General features: G+C 43.3%; 5 non-coding genes across 5 annotated transcripts; 2 read left to right on the forward strand and 3 right to left on the reverse strand.

The window, feature by feature from the left end:
- Positions 1 to 2,637: 2,637 nt before the first annotated feature.
- On the forward strand, positions 2,638 to 2,709 carry trnad-guc (transfer RNA aspartic acid (anticodon GUC)). Its single transcript has one exon. It is a non-coding gene; the product is annotated as a tRNA-Asp (tRNA).
- Positions 2,710 to 3,330: 621 nt separating this feature from the next.
- On the reverse strand, positions 3,331 to 3,403 carry trnav-cac (transfer RNA valine (anticodon CAC)). The gene has a single exon. It is a non-coding gene; the product is annotated as a tRNA-Val (tRNA).
- A 694-nt stretch (positions 3,404 to 4,097) lies between these two features.
- trnah-gug (transfer RNA histidin (anticodon GUG)) lies at positions 4,098 to 4,169 on the forward strand. The gene has a single exon. It is a non-coding gene; the product is annotated as a tRNA-His (tRNA).
- A 574-nt stretch (positions 4,170 to 4,743) lies between these two features.
- On the reverse strand, positions 4,744 to 4,816 carry trnav-aac (transfer RNA valine (anticodon AAC)). The gene has a single exon. It is a non-coding gene; the product is annotated as a tRNA-Val (tRNA).
- Positions 4,817 to 4,925: 109 nt separating this feature from the next.
- trnaf-gaa (transfer RNA phenylalanine (anticodon GAA)) lies at positions 4,926 to 4,998 on the reverse strand. Its single transcript has one exon. It is a non-coding gene; the product is annotated as a tRNA-Phe (tRNA).
- Between the last annotated feature and the right edge of the window lie 15,042 nt (positions 4,999 to 20,040).

The following is a 20,040-nucleotide window of genomic DNA, read 5'->3' on the forward strand; positions in this document are numbered from 1 at the left end:
GATCGCTTGCACAGTGCTCCTTGGGATGTTTGAAGCTTGGGAAATCTTTTTGTATCCAAATCCGGCTTTAAACTTCTCCACAACAGTATTACGGACCTGCCTGGTGTGTTCCTTGGTCTTCATGATGCTCTCTGCGCTTTCAACAGAACCTTGAGACTATCACAGAGCAGGTGCATTTATACAGAGACTTGATTACACACAGGTGGATTCTATTTATCACCATCAGTCATTTAGGACAACATTGGATCATTCAGAGATCCTCGCTGAACTTCTGGAGTGAGTTTGCTGCACTGAAAGTAAAGGGGCCGAATAATTTTGCACGCCCCACTTTTCATTTTTTTATTAGTTAAAAAAGTTTCAAAAATCCAATAGATTTCGTTCCACTTCACAATTGTGTTCCACTTGTTGGTGATTCTTCACATAAAATAAAAAATTTATATCTTTATGTTTGAAGCCTGAAATGTGGCAAAAGGTTGAAAAGTTCAAGGGGGCCGAATACTTTCGCAAGGCACTGTATATAGCCCAAGGGAAAGAGAGGGACAGGAAGGACAGCAGACCAGAAACTAGGGACAGGACAGAGAAGGACCGCCCTCTGGCTGCAGAGGGCGTGACACTTCTACTCAAGACTGTACAGCTCTACAGAGGTAAAGGATGAAGAAATTAATTTTTTTACCTCAAAGCTAGAAAAAGTTTTGAGTGAAGAAGATAGGGAAGTACTTGAGGGGGATTTGACAGTAGAAGAGCTGAGAGGCTATGGAGAGCTTACAGAAGGGGAAAACGGGTGCTGACAGGCTCCCTAAAGGGGCGTCTGCTTTTACTACTTGCACGAATGAAGGCAAAAAAAAGCCAATCGATGTGAACGAACGGCGCTTTACAGAGGAGTACTGCCTGACTGGATCGTTGATGAACGACAGAGGCCACTCCGACCTCTTCTCGGTTTTCTTCAATGACTTACTAAGGATCTTCTTCACATTCGCCCATGCAGGGGAAGCCAGTTACACCAAAGCAAACGCAGGAAAGTGCATTTCAAACAGAGACCAGGAGGGACTTGCTTACACCAAGAGTGGTCGGAGAATGGAACAATGCGCCCAGCCCTGTTGCTGGAGCCGATTCTTGATGAGATCTTGGGCTCACTAAGAAGCCCCCTCTGGATGCTAATCTTTCTGTTGTTCTTGCAGTTCCTGCGCTGCTTTTGAGCCGACAGAGCTCGTCCTGGTCTGTCGGCACAGCACAATTGCAAATGATCGGCGCAGCGTACAGAATGAACGTGCGTTTGGTAAAAGATTGCATGAAGGCACCGGAAATACAGTGGGAACAAATGACCGGTCGCTCAATACCTCTGTGAAGTACAGGAGCGTGCAAAACGAGGCTGTTTCCACTCGGTCTCGAACCGGGGACTTTTCGTGTGTTAGGCGAACCTGATAGCCGCTACACTACGGAAACCTGCAGGGACTGTTGCTGGTGTCTCACTTGCGTTTCGGGCTGAGAAAGGGAAGCGTCACTTTAGGAAGGGGGTGCTGGAGAGAGGAACAAAGGGCGCGATGAAACAAAATGCCGAAACCCAGGATCTTTAGATCTTCAGTCTAACGCTCTCCCAGCTGAGCTATTTCGGCGGTGCAGAGAGCACACAGCCATCTGCTCCAGCCTTCCTGTGTTGCAGCATGAGCGCACCAAGAGGAGCGGGAGAGTGTTGCAGGAACGACATTCAGAAGGAAAGCCACCCAGCTGCGCCCTCTGAGCTCTGTCCAGCGCATCTTCCTCGCATGGACTCCTACCTGCGACGGGCAGGAAACAATTAGCAAGAACAGAACAACACCCCATGGGTGTCTCATGACCACACCTTAGGTTTTGACACGTGCAGGTGTGAGGGGTTGCCGGGCTACTTTGGAGCAGAGCTTGGGCGGAGGGGGGGCGGGAAAGCAGACAAAGAGGTGACACCTCAAGGTCTGCACGATCACAGCTCTCCACCGCCCCAGGCTTCCGCTCGATAAGCTACTGGACACACCCGCCCCTCCTCACACAGACCGTGGAAAAGCCCCCGAGTGGGAGGGCTCGCTCTTCCTCCCAGGAGCTCTTGGACACGACGCCCAGACAGGGCGCGGGGAGCCGCCGCCTGCAAACACGGCTCCAGGCAGGACTCCACTCCGCAGGAGCCGCAGAGCAGAGGAGATGAGGGCAGCTTAGCTCCTGTGCAGAGACCTGAGCTGTTGTTGCTGTGGATGCTGTCTTTTCTGCACTCGGGGTAGGAGTGAATGTTGAGTTGCACTTAGAAATGAAGCAGAGCACTTCAACGGCACGGGTGTGTGTGTGTGTGCGCCCTGGTGATTCTGGGAGACAGATCGAACCTGGGCTAAAAGAGAGGGGGCTTAGCCCTCTTCCATTTGCTAGTTCAAAGTTGTACAACCCCTTTGTATCTGCTAGGCGGCGCAGTCGTCGTGCACAAAGAACACTTTGAAAAGCGTCAAAGGCAAGTCATTCCGAGTTGGTCGTTTGTGTTTTCCGTTCAGACGCGAAATGCTGACATGATCTCTCGGCTCCTCGGTTGTCATTTCTGCTCCGTAAAGGGATCACAGCACGCGTCGGCTTCCAGCATGCTGGGTCGGGACATGATGCCGGGGGTTGGAGAGAGCAATGTCTTCCTCGTTAGTATAGTGGCAAGTATCCCCGCCTGTCACGCGGGAGACCGGGGTTCGATTCCCCGACGGGGAGTAGCTTTTCTTTCACCTCCTTAGAGAAATGACTGCCTTTCACTTCTCTGTTTTCTTTCACAGCGTCGTGCACCTTTTCATTGCTCTCGCTTTCAGAGCCTCCGCACGGCAGTCGACTCGACATCAGGAAGCACATTGAAGTGAAAGCAGGAAGCGCTGCGACATGCACTGTGCAGATCCCGCCACACTAAGAGGTGAGTGGGTCTGTTCGATGCACAAAGAACGCTTTGAGAAGCGTCAAAGGCAAGTCATTCCGAGTTGGTCGTTTGTGTTTTCCGTTCAGACGCGAAATGCTGAAATGATCTCTCGGCTCCTCGGTTGTCATTTCTGCTCCGTAAAGGAATCACAGCACGCGTCGGCTTCCAGCACGGTGGGTCGGGACACGATGCCGGGGGTCGGAGAGAGCGATGTCTTCCTCGTTAGTATAGGACCTGTCACCTGTCCCCACCTGTCACGCGGGAGACTGGGGTGCATCAGGACGCGCCTTGAAGTGAAAGCAGGATGCGCTGTGACATGCACTGTGCAGATCCCGCCACACTAAGAGGTGGGTCCAGTGGGTCTGTTCGATCACAGCGCTAGGCGAATCCCCAATCCCCTTTTGTGCCTGGCGACAAAAGATGTCTGTTTCCGCCCGGTTTCGAACCGGGGACCTTTCGCGTGTGAGGCGAACGTGATAACCACTACACTACGGAAACGGTGGTAAGACGTGCCCAGCGGCCCAGCCCTGAGCTTCGCCAATGCGATTCAGCTGCTTCCAGTGCCTTTATTGGAGTGCGCTGATGGACCGTGCTCTCTCTCCAGAGACCAGCACGCCTGTCATGGACGGAGCAGGAAAGGCGGCGCCACATTCTACAGCCCTCTCCACGCAATCGACGAAATCGGGCTACTGAAGTGGAGAAAATCGCCTCTCCAGAAAGTGCAAATATCATCTTGGAGACTCTAAATCCTATTGCCGAAGGTCAGCCCTGTCTACCAGAGTAACCCTCCCACAGCGATGATCAGCTCGTCTCACACGCGAGAAGTTTCGGTTGGAAACAAGCGCCCCCTCTTCTCGCACGTTTTGCACGTTCGAGTAGTTTTAATGCGGCTCTTTCGTACACGGTGCTGATCTTTTGGAAAGCAGGAGGCAAAACCGAGTCGAACCGCCTGGGTGAAAACCAGGAACCCTAACCGCTAGACTATATGGCAGCGAACAACCATGCTGTTCCCGGCATCATGCAAGCAAACTACATAAATATGAGAAAACACGCAAGAGAGTTGTCACTCAGAGTGTCGAAGGGTCGATGTATACTGGGGCTCAGTTGAAATGCAACGTCAGGACTTTTCCGAATTATGTCACACGAAGAGAGCACAGCCCTTTCCGCCCTGCCGCGTGTGTCTCGGTAACTCGCTGTGATCGTATAGTGGTCAGTACTTTGCGTTGTGGCCGCAACAACCCCGGTTCGAATCCGGGTCACGGCAGAATAGGGGCGTCCGCTTTTACTACTCGCACGAATGAAGGCAAAAAAAAGCCAATCGACGTGAACGAACGGCGCTTTACAGAGGAGTACTGCCTGACTGGATCGTTGATGAACGACAGAGGCCACTCCGACCTCTTCTCGGTTTTCTTCAATGACTTACTAAGGATCTTCTTCACATTCGCCCATGCAGGGGAAGCCAGTTACACCAAAGCAAACGCAGGAAAGTGCATTTCAAGCAGAGACCAGGAGGGACTTGTTTACACCGAGAGCGGGCGGAGAATGGAACAATGCGCCCAGCCCTGTTGCTGGAGCCGATTCTTGATGAGCTCTTGGGCTCACTAAGAGGCCCCCGCTGGATGCTAATCTTTCTGTTGTTCTTGCAGGTCCTGCGCTGCTTTTGAGCCGACAGAGCTCGTCCTGGTCTGTCGGCACAGCCCAATTGCAAATGATCGGCTCCGCGTACAGAAGGAACGTGCGTTTGGTACAAGAGTGCACGAAGGCACCGGAAATACATTGGGAACAAATGACCGGTCGCTCAAGACCTCTGTGAAGTACAGGAGCGTGCAAAACGAGGCTGTTTCCACCCGGTCTCGAACCGGGGACCTTTCGCGTGTTAGGCGAACGTGATAGCCGCTACACTACGGAAACCTGCAGGGACCGCTGCTGGTGTCTCGCTTGCGTTTCGGGCTGAGAAAGGGACGCGTCACTTTAAGCAGGTGGCGCTGGAGAGAGGAACAAAGGGCGCGATGAAACAAAATGCCGAAACCCGGGATCGAACCAGGGACCTTTAGATCTTCAGTCTAACGCTCTCCCAACTGAGCTATTTCGGCAGTGCGCTAAGCCCACAGCCACCTGCTCCAGCCTTCCTGTGTTGTGGCATGAGCGCACCAAGAGTAGCGGGAGAGTGTTGCAGGAACGTCACTCAGAAGGAAAGCCACCCAGCTGCGCCCTCTGAGCTCTGTCCAGCGCATCTTCCTCGCATGGACTCCTGCCTGCGACGGGCAGGAAACAATTAGCAAGAACAGAACGACACCCCATGGGTGTCTCATGACCGCACCTTAGGTTGTGACACGTGCAGGTGTGAGGGGTTGCCGGGCTACTTTGGAGCAGAGCTTGGGCGGAGGGGGGGCGGGAAAGCAGACAAAGAGGTGACACCTCAAGGTCTGCACAATCACAGCTCTCCGCCGCCCCAGGCTTCCGCTCGATAAGCTACTGGACACACCCGCCCCTCCTCACACAGACCGTGGAAAAGCCCCCGAGTGGGAGGGCTCTCTCTTCCTCCCAGGAGCTCTTGGACACGACGCACAGACAGAGCGCGGGGAGCCGCCGCCTGCAAACACGGCTCCAGGCAGGACTCCACTCCACAGGAGCCGCAGAGCAGAGCAGAGGAGATGGGGGCAGCTTAGCTCCTGTGCAGAGACCTGAGCTGTTGTTGCTGTGGATGCTGTCTTTTCTGTTCTCGGGGTAGGACATCAGGAAGCACATTGAAGCGCTGCGACATGCACTGTACAGATCCCGCCACTACTGGGCCCGATTTCCCCGGATCGAAACCGGGCGGAAACAGGCCCGTTTCGTTTGTTGCCACACACAATGTTTGGGGATTCACCTAGCGCTGTGATCGAACAGACCCACTCACCTCTTAGTGTGGCGGGATCTGCACAGTGGATGTCGCAGCGCATCTTGCTTTCACTTCATTGCATGTCCTGATGTACCCTGGTCTCCCGTGTGACAGGTGGGGATACTTGCCACTATACTAACGAGGAAGACATCGCTCTCTGCTTAGTGTGTAAAACACTTACTTGCAGCATTGTGGGTGCTGTTGTTTAAATGCTATTGGTTTGTGAACAGAATACCCCTATCCCAGTACATTGTGCCACATTAAATAAATACACGAGAAAAAGAGATTCAGAACGCAAAGCTGTGTCAGTGTTCTGTGTAAAAAATCGGTTTGAACATCATGGGAGCTGTGTTTAATAAGCTGCTGAGTAAAGAATATTTTAATCTTCCTGCTGTCAGTACTATTGTGCATATAGTTGACTCTTACCTGAATGAAAACAGGACGTAAAGGAAAGGTTTCAGAATTCAGATTAAGCTTTATTCCCGTGTTTACAGTCTGGGTAATTGGAGACTGCGCTGTTATGCTTCCTATGGTCATATACGGGTTTTTCGCATGAAGCCGTATTGAACAGTATTTCTCGGAGGTTTAAAAAAAAGATAATTAGCTCACTGATACTTTGATGTAGAGGCTGTGGAAATATCCACGTCGTGGTCTTTAAAATGCATTTGGTTTGAAAGCGTTCTGTGCTTCCGTTGCCAAGATATGGACAAAAGAATATTCGTGCTTGGTCCAAAAAATGTAATATAAACGAAAAAGTAAAGGCTGAGAAAGCATTCACAATGTATTTTATGCACAAAGCAAGTATTCTTGCGATTCTAAGAGGTTTCGTGAAAACGCTACAGGCGTGGCAAAATCGTTTTCGAACTCAAGCTAACTTTACCCCGGTGTTTTACGCTGCTCTTTTCTACACTGAACTGATCATTTGGACACCGTAAGACAAGAGAGACACATTTCTATGTAATCAGGAAACCAGGAATCCTAACCGTTAGCCCGTTAGTGCCACAGAAAAAAAAACGTTTCAGCAAGATAAAATTGCAGGATAAACACATTTTTTCTTTTTCGTAGCGCTTGTGTTTTGTTTGATTTAGCGAATTTTATACACTTTATGTCTGACACATGACTTAAAAGGCTGGTAGAGTATATTTAATACAAGAGCGCTGAACAACAATTTTTATCTACCGTATTGTCATGTTTTTTTAAAAAAAGCAAGTTAAATGCATATATAGTAAATGTTTTTTTTCATATAATAGTGTTTATGGTCTGATAAACGTAATTCATTATTTAACGGACATTTGGTATAATTCAAAAAAATTCACATTCACGAATGTAAACATTTTTTACAATAACGTGTTCTATTGTGATCTTGCGCCCCATGCAGCAATATCACCAGACAGTTTAATGGTCTGTCGTCCTTTTACAGTTCTGGGTTTTATTCTGTCTTCAGATGCACCAGATGTATTTTTAAAATATGTAAATAACAATTCTGGTGCTGCGAGGCATTCTGATTAATTCAGATTCACTATTCACGTGTGTTATAGATATCATATAATGTTTTTGTATCCACGCAAAACCTCGCATGAAGTTGATAAACTTTGCTTGTAACATATTTAACAAGGTACAGTGCCAAACAATTAAAATACATCAGAAAAGTACCCAAACTCATCTAATTTATGTATTTGAAACGAACGGATGGGAGACTTTAATATGGCTTTCTGGAAATTCACTTTTAGGAGTTATCGGAAGTCTGGACCCAGACATACAGTGAGGGAGGAGTGCTTTGACTTCCTGCTTTCAGCTCGTGCATTGTTTCTACTTGTGACCACCAACAGAGAGAGCTTTACCGGTTCACAGAAACGTCCCAGGAGTTTTCTGGGTTAAGATGGAAGAATAAATTTAATAAATGGAGATGTTATTGCCGCTGGGGAGTATGAAGGCGGTTTAGCGAGGCGGTGGCGTGTGGAGGGAGGAGACGCGCATTCCGCATGGGCAGCGCAGAGCAATGAGTCCTGTCCTATATAACCGCTGAGCCCGGACACCCACAGCCTCTCCAGCCAGTGCTGGTGTTTTTTTTTTAAATAATACTTCAGAAGGTGCAGAAACGGACTCTTTTGCTCAGTTGAGGCTATAGGAATCTGTGTTTCTTTTCAGGCTGTCAGGAATAGTGCTTATTATATTTTTTTTCTCAGACTAAACAGTATCATTGGGCTGAATTTCAGTTAAACGCCTAGTTTAGGAAGATCAAGAATGAGTTAGGGAAGACAGAGGTGGAGACTAATGGAAGTTATGAAAGCCATTAATGGGTTGTCTCTGCTTGAGCTTGATTTACACCTTCATAGTGCAAAGTCTAGGGGTTAATTGCAACAAACTGAAAGTGAAGTACTAACAGGCGTTCAACCCGTGTTTAGTACGCAGCTGTGGTCTGAAGTTGTGCTCCACCTTAAGTCCAATTGCAACGAACGTTGCTGCTGTGCTTAGTCCAGCACCGTACTAAACCTGTTCTCAATTGCAACGAACACAGAGTAATAGTTGTTGCCCTCTAGAAGTGACTAAACTAGTGAATTATTTTAAACCACCTCTTAATATGGCTTGAGCAACTTAGTACCGTACTTGGTGTAACGAAGAATCGCATTAGAAGGCTCCAGAATATAGGGGAAATAATATCGTTACCACGTACTGAATTTATGCGTCCGTCGCTTGGAAACATGGTAATATTTAATTAAAATTGCTTAACACTCATACCACATTAATCAACTTCGTTATTAATAAATGTGGGTATTTACAAAAGTGACACTTACTTATTATGTTGAATGTTAATCATTACTAGTAGCTGTGAAGTTTAAGGTGCTAGGGAGTGAAGAGAACAGAACTTAAGCTATTATTTATATAAATGTAGCGTGAGGCTTTTATGTGTTCTATAAAATCGAGGAGTCAACTGGATAGATTTGTTAAATATTTTAGTGATGGGTCTCCGTATTTGTGGTTATCGGAGGAAAGCAGGGATGAGGAGGAAATAGGTGGCACCCAAGTATGTTAAAGGAAAAAACTCGGCATCTTAAGTGATTTATGATGGTTTACAGTCCCTTTTCTGTCCTGTGGCTGTGATCCAATGACTCGTTCAATGTGGCTTCTTGTGTTTTTATGACTCCTGTTATAGTGCTGGTATTGTAATGTAGTTGGATAGTGCAAAGGTGTCAGAAGATACCGTTATAAAGGATAGGCACGACTTGGCAAAACAACACGCCAGCAAGCACTTCCCCACTTTGAAAGGAAGATGCTGGAACTGATTCTGAGAAGGTCAGACGAACAATAATTGTTGTATATATTTGCTCAGGTAGTTTTATAAGTTTAATTTTCAGTTAAGTTCTGTTAAAAATAAATGAATGTCAAATCAATACAGTAGTGTCCTGTCTCAAGCCCACAGCTGCAGTTCTCATTTGTTTTGTGACTTATTGCAATTGAGTATCCCTCATTTGGTGAATTGTAGCCTCAATGCAATTCTTACATTTAAAAACTATATTTAAACTAAATTTCCTGACTAATTTTAAACAAGAGACAAAGTAATTAGCATGGCCTATGAATTAACCTACTAATCAGATGAAATGTTCTGATGCACAGTCCCCTGCAATTCGGGCTAAATAGTACAACAACAATGCTGAGCCCTGTGAACTGGATTAAGCACAAGATGAGCTGAGCTCCAACTTTGTTCCAAATGTTTATTAAGCACAAGTTGAGCTGAACTGAAAGGAAGACATTGGAACTGACTAAAAAATAACTTAATTTGAAATGTACGCTCCTACTGATACAGGAGAGAGAGAAAATCAAAGTTCTGAAAAGTAAGCACAAGGCACACCCTGCTAAAGAAATGTATTGCCTTAAAAAAAAAAAATGCTTAGGTCAGAGGAACAATTGTTTTTTTTTTGCACAAGTTTAATTTCCAGTTCTGTTAAAAATTAAACTTAACTTTACTGGTTATTAGTCGATGTGTTTTGTAATGATTTAGCTATAACGATGTGTCCACTTATTCATCTGGAGTGTTAAACAAAATTAATGCTGCAATAATACAGTAGTGTTTAATTTCAAATGCACAGCTGCGGTTCTCATTTGTTTCATGACTAATTACAATTGGGTATCTCATTTAATAATGACGTAGCCTCATCAGGTGAATTGTAGCCTAAATGCAATTCTTAAATTAAAAACTAACTGATTTGTCAGGAAATTTAGCTTGAATATAAAGAAGAAACAGAAAAGTAATTGTATATTAATGTGGCCTATGTATTATCCTACTAATCAGAAGTGTTCTGATGTACAGTCCTCTCTAGTTCGGGCTAATTAGTATAACAAGGCCGAGCCCTTGGAACCGGATTAAGCACAAGTTAAGCTGAGCTCCATCTTTGTTCCACATGTTTTTGCTGCAATTGAACTCGGAGCGGGAGATGATCTCCAGAATGTACCGTACTAACTTAGTACGCGGCTGTGTTTTAACTTGGGAAGTCCATTGCAATTGACCCTGTGGGTTTATATACATGGGTTTCTCTGCATACACTACCATAAAGGAGGAATGGTGAGTTGGAGGGAGGGCACCAGCTTGGTTTATCAAGAATACACCAAACTGAGTAGAACTACAGATCCAACCATTCAAAATGTGCAGTAAATAGCAGTGCTTGTTCTGCAAAGAACTGTAGGATACCGCATGATGTATCAAAGTAGGGTGAAATATCTTGTAAAACCGCCAGGCGGAGCTATGAAAGCTTAATGTCTCATGTGCAGCATTTGCGCTGTTGCTAGAAAATGTTTGGTTTTGAATCCCTGTCAATACTGAGGGACAATCTTTTGTCAATTACAGAATTTAACAGTCTAAACGGTACATACAATTTAATAATTTTAAGCTTTGTATAACATTGATAAAAATTAAACTGATTAAAAAGTACACTGAAGTGTTATAGAGGACACGCGTTGTGTATTCTCTTACATTTAAAAAAAACATGCATTTTAATGTGATATGAAAGATTAATAAAAAATAATATTGGATAGGCTGTAAGCTCAAAATATTACCATAGTCCACTTTCTTTCTAAACATCTGCATCAATTTGTCTCATTCACCCATGATTACTTAAACATTTTGCCTGCCCTTTTCAGCTTTAGCTTTGTTTGAACCCAGCTCCTGGCATGAGTTTTCCTTTAACAAAAACATTTCTTTGAAAAACTAAAATAGTAAATTATATTGATTTGTTGCTATTTCTAAATATCACAACATGTTCAAAGTTAAGTGATTTATTAATAACTAATAATTTCAAACTGCTTGTATTCTAAAATTGTATTTTGTTTGGTGGTGATTTGTCACTGTTTTCACAAACTTCAATTTATTAAACATCTGAGATATGGTGTTCCAGACCTCTGTTTACTTTCTGAAACTCCATCGATATTTTCTGTTTTCACACAGATAAGAATAAACTGCACGTGCAAATCTTTTCACAAGTGTAAAGATGTTCTGTGCTCAATAGCTCTTTAACACAGTACGCATTATGCCATATCTTTAAGCATCAGTTGAAGCATTCTGAAGTCTGACAATCGTAAAAAGTTACCAAATAATTTTGGTGAAACTGTTACCTGTCCTGGATAAAGCGATTAGAAAAAAGTTGGATTTACACTTGTAAGAAACTTTCTGATTTTAATGGGATATGGAAGATATTAATAATAAATGATTGGATGGTCTAAATGGAAGATGTATAGAGGAGACATGTTGAGTCTTTTCTTTTCAGCTTGAAATTAACTTTTGCCTACTATGTATATTCCATTGCAGCCATTTTAATGCAACGCAGCTCCATACTTCTCACAAAGTCTAGGCTAGGTGTTACACCCCACTGTGTTTATGTAGATTAGACAGTTCTACTTGGGGAGGGGAAGGAACTTTCAGTTTTCTGGTGTCATTGTTGGCCTTTAACATAAAGCAACCAACAATCAAATGTCCTGTTTTTTCTTAAGTTGAACAAAGATGTGCCACGTGCATACAGTGTCATGTTGTATGCTTTTAATGCTAATACAGTACAGCTTGTGGGAAATACATTTGTCTTGTATCAAAGTTTAACTTACCCTACACCCTACATTACAAACTGAGTGAATTCAACAGAATCGACGGCTAAAAGCAACATGTCAAAATGTTCCCAAAATAACAAAAAGTGAACGAGTTGAGGATTCGATAATAGAGTAATCATAACAATAACTCCCGAGTTGTTTAATGCAATCCAAACGAAAGAAGGACACTTAAATAAACATGAAAAGACTATTTTTTCATTGACGAAAAGTAATGTCGCACTCTCTCTTGTTTAATCTGATTGTTTTATTGCTGCACAGACTAAAACCAGAGAGAAATAGCACCTCTTTCTTTGAAGCATTTTGTTTATCCTATCATGTATCGGTTTCCAATCATACAAAGTAAGTTCTGAGAATCTCCAATTCACCATACCTATGTTTCCCTGGAGAATGCAAAGCCCTTTTGCCTCTGGACCAGTCAAAATTTATGGATGTGGTTCACCCCCAGTCCCAAAATTGCGAAACGGAAGAGCAGCGTAGCGGTCGGCTCTGGCTGTCCCCTCTGTGCCGACACACTGCACATTCAATCCCTCCTTCTCTTGACTGATGGGCAAAAGGTGGACATCTGGGAGAACTGTACGTGGCATCTGTGAGTTCTGCTGTGTAGATGGTGCTTCCTGAGGGGAGAGAGACAGTGGGGACGGCACCAGCCAATTCATTAGTGGTGGTGAGCAGAGAGGACAGGATGGAGGGTCCTGAGGGGGTGTGCTCTGCTGGGGGTGGAGGGTTGTATGGAGATACGCATTGCATCAGGTACAGCAACCTGTGTGGCAGGGAGGGGCACTTTTCAGGAGATGAAGGTCTGTTTGGAGACGGCTGACACCCTAGTGTTTGACTGCTGGAACATACAGATGCAGCCATTCAAAATGCGCGGGCGATACCGCATTATTTTCTGGTACGCTGTACGCAGTCTACCGCGAGTTACCGGTAAATACTGCTAGTTACCGTAAATTCACCTATAATACAGCAAGCAAAATAATAGTATCCAGAATTTCGGCAAGGTGGAGCTAATAAAGCTCAACCTCTCATGTTTGAGCTGTGGCCATCAAAGTCTTTAACGAAGATATTACTAATAGTAGTAATAATGAATGACCTTGGACAAGCTGTAAGTGTAAACTCAAAGTATTGCCCTGGTCCACATTCTTTTTTTTATTGACCGTCTTTGTAAAAGTAACACCACAGCATTTCGCAATCACGCATTTGTTTCCAATCATGCAAAGTACAGTAATTTTTGAGAATCGATCCACCATGCTTTTCACATGCTCATAAAAGAGATTGATTTAGGAACATAAACATATTACCGTATGCAAACTGTACTGTATACAGTATGTATATGTATATTTAATGTCTTAAATATGTGCCCGTTTAAGTATTGAATATTTATATGGAATTTTACCACTGAAGGGAAATCTTAGTGCCTGAGCATAAAAAGAATAGGAGCATACTGCAACGCGTGTGAAGGCCATAAACGATATTAATTTTGGAACTTAAACATACAGTATATGGCTGGTCTCGGTACTTTAAAGAAAACATACACACCAGTATTCCATTTCTCCCTAAACATTTTAACACACTTTAACTAACGTGATACCGGAGTCAACAAGCATACTTTTAGAATTTGATTAAAAGGGAATATAATATGGAATCGCGTATCTCAAGAAATTAATAACGATATGATTATAGTCGTGTACTGCGACAGGGCTGTGTAGGGCTGTTTCGCCTCTCTCTTCATGCGACTTCCCTTGTAGCCCATTGGTCTACGTGCCCGATTACCAACTCACGGGTTGTGTGTTCAAATCCAGCTGGTGCTGGACTTTTCTTTTAACAAACATTTCTTCGAAAAAATAGAATAGCAATATTATGGACAATCAATTGACTTTTATATTTCAAAATATCACAACATGATCGATTCTAAGTCATTTTTGATAACAATGAATAGTCACCTTCTTCCCTTCTGACAACGGTCCCTGCTTCTGCTTCCTGCTTCTATTGTGTGTGTGTGTAATAGAGTACATTTTTATAGAGAAATGGAGGCTGGACAGTATGCGTTACAATATACACATTTATATTGATTTAAATCGTGTTTTGATTTAAATCGCAAACGCATGTTTAATTATATGTGTTTTTTTAAATCATAATCAGGCTAATGCAACATAAATTGATACAGTATCTTTGTCTTCTAAGTATCTTAATAAACTTTCAGCATAGCTTTCTACCCGTTTAGATTTATTTTTCTTGGGATTTTGGGATCAAACGTGGAAGGATTAGATTGTAATAGTTTTTATTTTTCAAATACGTTTTAGAAAAGTGTAATCTATACCTGCCCAGACTGTACGCCTTCCTAAACCCCGCTCTGACCACTTTCACTCCTGTCCTGCTCTTCCCCGCGCACCCCAGCCGGGCACTCTTCGGCCTCTGCCCGGGACGAATGTATATTTTGATCTTTACACCCGGAGTGGCACCGAGGGAGCGTCTGCATTTATAACTTAGTTTTTAAAATTAGTCAAGCAATATGAAGCATCTCCTTTTACTTTTAAGTCCCTTAAATACATTGAGCACAGCTTTCTCACTACTTAAGATTACTTTTTGATACCATCCTTACACAAAGCAGGAACTTTCCGATGACATACAGTACAAGTGGAAAGATTACAGATTTTAATCGTCTTTAATTTTGTTACGTTATACGTTTTAGGAACATTTAATCTAAACAAACACCACAAAACTATTCTCGATTGTATTTCTGAATGTTATGTCACATCTACAGTAGTTCACTGCTTTAAATACATCGAATTAAGAAAGTTAGATGTAGCACTTTAGATCTTTTTTCTGAACCAGGGAAAATCTGATCATGTTTCTCTATAACAATAATAAAAAACATTATTTTACATATCACCTTTAAAAGTGGCATCTCAAAGCAAAAACGTAGATGGGAAAAACAGTTAAAAGGGACAAAAGTAAATACCAGACAAACGCAAACGCGTTTTTAATAAAAATGCTTTTATTCATTCAGCAGAGAGTGAGAGGGACATCCAGCAGAGAGAGACACACACACACACAGGTTTCCATTGACAAAAGTAATTGTTTTTTTACATTCCTCTTGTCTAACAGGAATGTTGTGTTTGTGGACAGACTGTTAGACGAGAGGAAAAGAGCACCTCCTTCTACGAAGCATTTCGTTGATCCGATCACGAATTATTTTCCAGTCGCACAAAGTAAGGGTTGAGAATCTCCGATTCACCATGCTACTAATGGTTTCCTAATGGTTTCCTAAGGCTACTAAGGCAAGGCACTTTTGCCTCTGGACCCATCAAAATTTACAGACGTGGTCCACCCCCAGTAAATTTCAAAAGTCACAAGATTTCGAAACATGAGGGTGGCGTAGCGGTCGGCTCTTGTTTTCCCGTCTATGCCGATGCACTGCAAGTACAACCCTCCCTCCATCTCCTGAGTGATGGGTAGCAGTTGGACATCTGGGAGAATTATTTTTCCCACTGGCGTCTGTGACTTCTGCTGTGCTTCCTGGGGGGAGATAGACGACGGGGACAGCATCAACCAATTCCCATGCGGTGGTGAACGGAGAGGCCGGGATGGAGTGTACTGAGGCGGTGTGTGCTCTGCGGGGGGCAGAGCTTCCGCCAGGCATTGCAACCTGCGCGGCGGGGAGAGGCACTTTTCGAGAGACAGCTGCTCAACTGTTTGACTGCTGGAACATACTGTCTCCTTCCTCTGCATTTTCAGGAGTGTCTCTAGCCTCCCAGTCCTCCCCAGTAATGCGTCGTACTGCTCCCGCTGCTGCCAAAATGTCTCCACACAGGTGCTGCTTCTACAGGTTGGCACCCTGGCCAGTGGCCGAGAGCAGAGACCCACGGCCTGTGGCAAAATAACATAATTCATGTAAGAAATAAAGTCACACAGTAGTATTCATCAGTCGCGGAACAGAAGTCAAAATAAACTTTTCTTTTTTTCCGTCTTACCGCTTTCTTTTTTACTGTCCTGGTGGTAGATCGTTTCGCCCGTGCGGTGTTTTCTTGAAGAACAGGCTACAAAGAAATAATTATAATTGAATTTAAAATTCAAAACGGCAATAATACCTTGTAATATACGCTGTAATAACGTATTTCAGATGAAGTCTGCTGTATTTGCTTACCCTTCGCTCTTTGGAAGCTGGGGCGGCAGAAGCACCCCGTCTCTTCCCGTAAAAGGTCTTGGTCTCCATATTGTACTATGGTCGCTGTAGTGCAGGTTCGCAGTTTTTTTTGTGATGGGAGCTCACCCAATCCCTTTGTGTATTTATGCTATATTCACATGTACGGCTAGAATGTTCATTGGCTTCCAATGAAAGGTGGGTGCCTCTTGCCGAAGTCTGGAGACATTAGAGGCTTGCCACACCCGGACTGTTAAACCAACGCATTAGCACGTCAAAGCCCATTGAGGAGCCGGGCGCAATAATTGTTTTGTCCCTTGATTTACTGATCTGCATTAATTATGGAAATCGAGTTCCTGCTCTTTGCAGACGACCTGGTCCCGCTGTCGCCCACAGAACAGAGGCTGCGCCAGAACCTGGCGCTGCTGGAGCAGCACTGTCAGACCTGGGCGCCGACAGTCAATCTGGACAAGACCAGAGTTATGGTTTTCCAGAAAAAAAGCCAGACCTCAGGGAAACAGGTACAAATTCACACTTAACAACACATTAACACCAAACAATTGGAGAGACGGGGGGTAGGGGGACAGAGATACTGTAGACAGGACTCAAGGCAAATAAGATACTTATGGGTAGGCAGGCATTCACGACAGCAACATACGAAACATTTGCACGTACTGTATAGTTAAGTTATTACTTGGTTTTGAAATACAATATTGTTGTTGCTGCTGTTCTGGTTGTTTTTATCCCGTAAAGCGTTTTGAGAAGCCACCTTTAAAGGCGATATATACTGTAAAACCGCTGATTCTTATGGAATGTGTTCCGCAGGAGATTCAAATTTTTATTTATTTATTTTTTAATCGCGTATCTAAGAAATCTCAGTATAACTTTGTTCATGAACAGTGGCATGTTACATTATCATTAGTTTTTTTTAACAAGACTCGCCAGCTAATGTGAATCGAAACCTGTCTTGCTAGCTTTTAAAGGGAAGAAGGTGACTATTCATTGTTATCAAAAATGACATAGAATCGATCATGTTGCGATATTTTGAAATATAAAAGTCAATTGATTGTCCATAATATCGCTATTCTATTTTTTCGAAGAAATGTTTGTTAAAAGAAAATTTAACTGAGTTTTTATGTCCGTTGCAGTTCTTTTGCAACATGAATATAATTATATCGTTATTAATTTCTTGAGATAGGCGATTCCATATTATATTCCCTTTTAATCAAATTCTAAAAGTATGCTTGTTGACTCCGGTATCACGTTAGTTAAAGACTTCGATGCTTAAAATGTTTAGGGAGAAATGGAATACTGGTGTGTATGTTTTCTTTAAAGTACCGAGACCAGCCATATACTGTATGTTTAAGTTCCAAAATTAATATCGTTTATGGACTTCACACGCGTTGCAGTATGCTCCTATTCTTTTTATGCTCAGGCACTAAGATTTCCCTTCTGCTTTGTGTAAGGATGGTATCAAAAGCAATCTTAAGTGGTGAGAAAACTGTGCTCAATGTATTTAAGGGACTTAAAAGTAAAAGGAGATGCTTCATATTGCTTGACTAATTTTAAAAACTAAGTTATAAATGCAGACGCTCCCTCGGTGCGCTGCTCTGGTACGCCGGCTCTTACACAGTGCCTGTCGGCAGTAAGCGTTACAATATACATACCCAACACTGCTTGTACCCATCTATCATGCAAATAAAACACCTTGAATTGAATTGAATTGAGGGGAGAGGGAGGGAATACTAAAGCCAATACTGGCTCAATACCCTCAGTGGGCTTTGACGTGCTAATGCGTTGGTTTAACAGTCCGGGTGTGGCAGGCTTCCAATGTCAACTCGACTCGATTGGAAGACAATGAACATATTTTAGCCCTAAATGAATTAATAGCAAACATGGTTTACATAAAATACATTTTTCCAAGAAAGTTTATAATAATACGAGCTTAAAACGCTATATAAAATAAAGTTTATTTAGAGATGAATGATCAGTGTCGCAGTTTAAATATTTTTTGTAGGAGGGCTTGGACAGATTCCAAGTGCATTTTTGCAATTTACGTTGCATTGTCCAATGTTCTGTTGTAATACAGGCTAGAATACAGTTACAGTAGTCTAAGCTCTATCAGCCTATTTAAAATAATTTTTTTGAATCCCCGGCGGAACACACTCCATAGGAATCAGCGCTTTTATATAGTTGTAGATTATGCCGGTTCAGGGACGCCAAATATGTAATCATAGTGGCTCTCTGAAGGCACCAGTTCTGTAGGGTTTGGGCATTTACTGAGACAATTATTAATTGTAGCAGTAAATCACAAAGTTGATTCTTTTGATGGCTTTAGAATCCAACCATGCGACATAACTCAAACAACGCGCACACACAGGTACTAATACACGAGGATACATTTATTAATACATAGAATATGCATAAAAACCTAACAGATCTTATCGAGAGGGTTATCAGAATACAAACGTTATATATTCAATCAGTTACAAAGAGTTACACATATCAAGAGGACATACGTTCAGTATATCATTCATTAAGACCGTTTCGTAAAGTGAACTTGGTTACAACTTCTACATTAGATACTCAAACAAGTACATAACTCTTAGGAATTAAATTGATATCAACTGGTTGGGATAACAATTGAATTCTCGAGCTGTAATGCATTGAAGTTGAATACTCATCCAATCTTTGGGGATTCAGATCTCCTGCGGGCACAAAGGAACAGTTGCAGGCTGTTGCTGTCCAATCCGCGCTCTCTGGCTCCGTGCCAGGCTGTGATGTGCGGCTTGCGACGGTGCGCTGCTGATGCTCACTGTTGGCTTTAACTAGCAAAGTTTGTGCACAGGAGAAAAGACGACTGTGGGTCCCAGCAAGTCAGGAAGAGGACCGGTTCGTTCCTGATGAAGAGATTGTTCTGAATAGTGATTCAGCTGTCCACAGTTCCGACCTGTTCACGAGGCCTGCTGCTGGTTACTCTCTGGCAACCTCCACTCTAGACTCTTAGAACAAAGGAAAGTTCTGGCACTCGGACACACTGGCCGTTCCGTGGTTGTCCGGGCTGAGTCTCAGGATGGTCAGGAGGCGCGCTGCGAGAATGTCCTGCCCTTGGTATTCTCCTTTGAATTCCCGTTAGAATTGTTGAATCTGAGTCTGAATCTGAATCTGAATCTTGTTGAATCTCTGTGTTGCCTGTTTTTACCTGGAGGAACTTCAGCTCATTGATTGGCTGAAAGTTCCATGGGCATCAGAGTCCCACGTGGGTTACTCGGCCCTACCAGTCCCTGATTGGTTGATCAAGGTGAGATATGAGTCACTTAGTCCTGACACTTAGGAATGCAATCCAGATGTCCAACTGGCACTCCCTAGACAGATAGGCGCCAATGGGTGACCATTGATCATGATAGCCAGGCTTAGCTAAGTGCATCCCCCTTTGGGAGCTGTCCTTGGACCTTAAATCACCTTGCATGAATGGTTTCTCTGTGGCTGCACCACAGAGATGAACAGAGAAATGAGGCCAAATTTGGGAAAGCTCAGAAACACTTAATTCTGTCTTATTATTAAGCCTCGCCGCTACATAGTATATCGCCTTTAAACACATATATTTAAACACGCGTTTACGATTTAAATCAAAACGCGATTCAAATCAATATAAATGTATATTTTGTAACGCATAGGTGACTATTCATTGTTATTAAAAAGACTTAAATTCGATCATGCCGTGATATTTTGAAATATAAATTTGTTTGGTGTGAGTGAGGTTTTATTTAATCTCTGACCAAGGGAAACGTTTCATTTTTTCAAAGAAATGTTTGTTATAAAATAAAGTCATAGTTCCATGGGATACAATCACAGACCATGTGACATGGGAGTCAGGAAACTAACACACAGCGCCACCGGATTTAATAACACAACAAAAACGCTATAAAATAATGTGACTAGGCACAGAAAAAGTTTACAGCACAGTACAATAATAAATGCTGACCATGACTTTAGAAGCATAAATTACCTTACACTCAA

The sequence above is a fragment of the Lepisosteus oculatus genome, chromosome 14, assembly GCF_040954835.1.
Source record: "Lepisosteus oculatus isolate fLepOcu1 chromosome 14, fLepOcu1.hap2, whole genome shotgun sequence".
Classification (NCBI taxonomy): Eukaryota; Metazoa; Chordata; class Actinopteri; order Semionotiformes; family Lepisosteidae; genus Lepisosteus; species Lepisosteus oculatus.